We start from the raw sequence: 5,343 nt of genomic DNA, 5'->3' as shown, positions 1-5,343 counted from the left end.
CAGGCCCATCCACATTCAAGATTCGTCAATCGTTTTATTTGTTAATATGACTACATGGTAATAACAGCAACTCGGTGATTAAAAAGGTGCTCGTCTGCCTAGTGGCAAACGTTTTTGCTTACTGAGCAGAAGACCGTGGGTTTAGTCCCAAGCTCCTTCGCGTTATATGATCGTTAGGACATCAATTCAGCTTATCGTTTACCAAAACGAACCCTGCTGCAAACCCAACCCTCTTATCCAACATCCCAGTGATTCCTCGTGGAAGTGCAGAGGTGTTCTCGGCTTCCATCAAAGCGAGTGTCATGTCAACACAATCCTTCCCATTCCTTTCTTGACCTGTGTTCGGGCGCGGCCGGCGCTGGTATTGCCTAATTTAAGATCACCAGTTTTTACACATTGAGGATGATTGCTAGTCCCAAGCATCGTCTATTGGTTCTCTGTGTAATTACAGCTGATCTGGCAATAACAGAGTAGCAACCGTGGGCGGTCAATCAAGCTCAAGCTCAAGCTCAAGCTCAAGCTCAAGCTATAACATGCTGATGTTGAATCAATAGGTTTGCAAGTTTATTGCAGATTGTATAGTTCTTTTTTGTTATTCCCATCAGTATTTAAACTGACACTAAAAGCTAGGATTGCATCAAACATTTTCCTTTTTTTTCATCACTGCTCGTTCTTTCATATAACCAAAAAATGTAACGATTTTGAAGATTAGTCATTTAATGTTCAGGGTAACGGTGTCTTAAGTATTCTTTATACTAATTGCCATCTGCCAGAGTGGGCTTTACATCAAAATGTACCTACACCTTTTTCCCCCTTTGAATCATTTGGCGCATTACTGCATTTTACCTTTTGCCCCTCTTCTTATCATTCGACCTTTTAATCATTCGACCATTTGTTCATTTGAAGATTTTTCCATTCGACCTTTTGGTTTATTCGACCATTTTTACCCATTCTACCTCTTTGAATCATTCAAACTTTAGTACATTCGATTTTTTTCCATTTGGTCATTTGTACCTTAAACCTTTTGACATTCGACGTTTTGTCGATTCGACCTTTTAATTCTGAGCCTTAAAGCTTTAATTATTCAAAGTGGGACAACGAACGATTTAACCTTTTGTCGATTCGACCTTTTTCCAATCGACCTTTTGTCCATTTAACCTTTTGCTCCCTTCTCACCATTCAACCTTTTGTTGACTTTTTGTCCTCCTTCTCATCATTCGACCTTTTGTACCATCAACCTTGTATACCTTCGACCGTTTGTCAGACAATCTCGCAATCAGTGTGGATTTTCTTTGAAATTATGTTGAAAATTGCCATGATTATTTTTATAATTTTTATTATAGTTGCTCGGAGATCTCTAGAACTTCCAATCGGAAATGTTTAGAATTGAACATGTGACCATAAGCGTGAGAGGCAAAATTCCCGACTGTTCCAGCACTGTATTCCCAACATTATAGCGTTATGATCTTGCTTTTTGACCTTATTAACCTTCGCTATATGCTCGTTAAATCCAGTTGTTAAACTTCTCTTGGTTTGTCCTACATATACTTTGTTACAATTATTACAGCTTATGTTATATACACCTGCTTTACCTAAAATATATACTGGGTATGATTTCAACAGGTTACCCAGGTAACAATTTGATGCTTAAAAAGTGTTGATTAATCGATTTCAATTCAGCCTTAGATTGAATAAATGCTGTACATAGACCACGTTAACCTTTGTCCAGCTTTTAAACATCTAAATCTGGTGATTTTAATTAGCCGAAAGCTTAACAGTAATATACATTATAAGCTTTTTAAGGCATTGAATAACAGTCTTTTCCAACCCTTGTTCAGCCTTCTAGTTTTATTTCAAAAATAATAATGGAAGACCGCTTCATATCTTATGCATTTATATGGAACTGCTTTAACTTGTTGCTGACTAATTGGATTAACATATTTATATTGTTAATATAAGTCTAAACATTACCTTTGCATTTCGGGATTCGAACCAGTAGTCGCTGATTCATAGGCGTCAATCATAGCTACTGGGCCATTTAGGCAAATGTGTGGTAAAAGGTATGATCATTAACTTGAAGCACGTCAAATTTAAGTTGAATAACAGCATCCGGAAGAGTTTTATACAGCAATGCAGAATTGCACCTAAGCAACAACTGGTAACAGTTAAACATTCCTCTCATTTTCAAGTGCACTTAACACAATGTGGACACAAGCAGGCATGGAAAATCATTTACATTCATTTCATGCATTTATTTACATTCATTTTCCTCTATCTTTTTACATCGACAGAATTCCGTAAAATGATGTTTGTGGCTTTTGTAGAGTTTGATATTAGCAAACCATTGTCAATGACTCAAATCTGTACCTCTCATGCATGACGAATTAGAGCGGACAGAACTTGTTATTATTTTTCAGTGAATGAACTTTACATTCACTGAAAAACAATGATGGGTTCTGTTCGCACTGGTTAATCAATTGTTTGCAAAAGTTGTAGCTAATATTAAAACCTACAAGAGCTTCATACACCATTCTACGTAATTTGGTTGATGAATTAAGTTAGAGGCAAACAAATTGCATGCTTGTGTCCAGGCATGGCAAATCACTTACATTCATTTCGTGCATTCATGTACATTCACATGAATGCACGAAATGAATGTAACTGATTTGCCATGCCTGGACACAAGCACACGATTTGTTTTGATGGTCATTTGGATGCTATTTTAGTGCCATAAATCAGGCATAACATTTGATATCGGCACAAAAGCATTTGTGAACAAACTTTCTAAGGCGCTTTACACGCGATCCAAAGTACACCCACGCAAACCAACAATATCATCGGATAGGGCAACATTCACCTTTCCGAAAGTGGTATTGGTTTGCGTGGGCGTACTTTGGTTCGCGTGTAAAGGGCCTTAGAAAGTTTGTTTACTAATCCTGTGCCGTTATCAAATGTTATGCCTGAATTGAGTAATATTTTTGGAATACGGTCTGAAAATTCAGTGCAATATAAAGTGGCGAACAGTCAAAACACAGAATTACAAATGTTAAAACTTCCGACGTCCTCGCAGACCACTTCTACCTGTATCTATTCTTAAAAATCTCCTTTTCCTTGTCTCTACTGCTGCCACTGCCTGTAATTAGAAAGGTATGCAGTGAATTTAGTAGAACTAAAATGCCGGACATGCAACGAGTGACACAGACACTGACGACATTTAACAAATCAAGCTATCAAAATATGTGTAACGCATTGCTGATTTGTGGAGTTGGGTTAAGCTTATATAAAGCTTGTTCAATCTTTGGATCAGCTTACCTATTGAGGTTGGATTATTGGGATACAATTCGCTTCATGCACTACTAATCAACTATATATTCAGCCTGATGTTAATTAGCTTTGTACACCTTAAATCAACCAATAATCAGCTTCTGTTCTTAATGTTCAGCTTGTATTGTTACTTGGGTATGTCTACTAGTGAAAACCAAATCTAATCTGATTTTTTTTAACTGTGGTCTTAGCTTACAAGTAATATCTTGATCAAATGGAACGGACACTCGTTTCAAGGGTGATGTGACACAGAAAGTGAAACCATCAAAAAGGGCAACTCATATCCTTACCAAAAAGATAAAAACATCAGAAATTCTTAGCGGCGCCAAAGTGTGTAGTAGTAAGCGTGATTACCTCTCACCCCAGCAGTCCTGGGTTCAAACCCAGTCGGCTACGCCGGGATGTTCTGAGGCATAAAATCTCTCATAACGCCTTCCTTCGGAAGGGAAGTAAAGCCGTTGGTTCCCGGCTCATTGATGGGTCGATAGGTAGGGTCCAGGTGTTGGAGCTGCCTCCTTGGCGTCGGTAGAATTGGTGCGTTCAGCACGGAAAACAAGATCGACGGAAAACAAATCAAGGAAAAAAAATCCATAATTAGATAAAAATGGGATTTTGGTTTGGTGCTCGGAGAGGGTAATCTTGATGAAACTATTTGAAATAAAAGAACCATTCTATAATTTTTGTCCAACAACTTTAAATCATTGGAAACATTTCCATTATTTATATATCCGGACCATACACTTCGAGCACCTAATAATATTTTTTCAAAACATTGTGCAATCAAACTACTCATTCATAACTGATACTTTCGATTAATGATTTAGATCCTTCCTCTCAATGTTTTAGCTCTATACAAACTGATAACAAGTGAAAACGAAGTAGAAAAAGATCAATAAATTTATCCATTTACTTTTACATGAAGTACATAAATAAACCAATCGACGAGCAAAACGAAGAGCGAAATCAAATTATGAGGGTGATTACTTGGAGGTTCATTCACATCCCACTTACTCCCACTTGCCAGCTATTGCTAGTAACTAACAAAACACACCGCACCGTGTCGTAAGTCGTACAGCGTGCATGTATGTCCCTCTGCCATTCATTGATTGGTACCGAACTCCGCTCTGCTCCCTTCACCCGTCCCCGCTTCCGGCTTCCTGCTCATGGTTTTACGGCAACACGCATTCAAGCGGCGATATGGATCAAACCATCACAGAAAAGGGGGAAAAGATTCAGCATAACTCTCGATGGATTCTGCAAAAGGTCCTATCTACTTTGATCGATTATCGTCATCGCTTTTCTCATTTCGTGCCATTTTCGTCACATAGTTTGATGAAGAAGGTTCTCATCTGGTGAATGTTTTCGCAGCTGAGTTATTAGCGAAAGAGAATGTCGATGAAGAAAATCGATCAAATTAGATAGGATCTTTTGAAATGCTCATCTAGAACTGTTCAAACGCAACAGCCACCAGCAGCATGAGGGTGATTTTTCCAACAATCAACAACCGGAAATATCTTGAAGTGTGTCATAGTTTCGATGATGGGAATGCATTCAATATGATGGGAGAAAATTGTAACTTAAATCGAAATTTAACCAAGAAAAGAGTATCGGTGGTGGGCTCGTCCGGGATTTGAACCCGGGACCTCTCGCACCCTAAGCGAAAATCATACCCCTAGACCAACGAGCCCGTTGTTGAAATGAAGGTTGTAGAAACTTTAAAAAAAACCAAAATGTTCGTTTCGCCTTATTCGCCCTGAGCTGTGATGCGCCTTTCGCCTATGCAACCCAGTCATCCGACAATCGTTACACTGTATGCCATCAAATTAACGATAAGTAACATCATCAATCAAATCGAAACCCATCACGGTGGCTATCAGTAGCCCACCCCCCATTCTAAGTGTACTACTGCCTACCTACTATCATCATCACAAAAATGGTTTCATTATGCCGTCATTAAATTTAATACACCCGGGCCCCGAAGAATGCAATTAAGAAAAACTGTACAATTTTATTGCCTTC

The 5,343-nt window shown here is 38.5% G+C and overlaps 1 non-coding gene across 1 annotated transcript; it reads right to left on the bottom strand.

Annotated features, from left to right (window-relative positions):
* Positions 1–4,939: 4,939 nt before the first annotated feature.
* Positions 4,940–5,011, bottom strand: TRNAP-AGG (transfer RNA proline (anticodon AGG)). Its single transcript has one exon. It is a non-coding gene; the product is annotated as a tRNA-Pro (tRNA).
* Positions 5,012–5,343: the final 332 nt, after the last annotated feature.

This window comes from Ochlerotatus camptorhynchus, unplaced genomic scaffold (assembly GCF_037179485.1).
Source record: "Ochlerotatus camptorhynchus isolate MF236.1 unplaced genomic scaffold, CSIRO-AGI_Acam_v1.1 ptg000503l, whole genome shotgun sequence".
Taxonomy (NCBI): domain Eukaryota; kingdom Metazoa; phylum Arthropoda; class Insecta; order Diptera; family Culicidae; genus Ochlerotatus; species Ochlerotatus camptorhynchus.
Note: the sequence above shows the minus strand (reverse complement) of the source record. Positions and strands in the feature narration are given on the sequence as shown.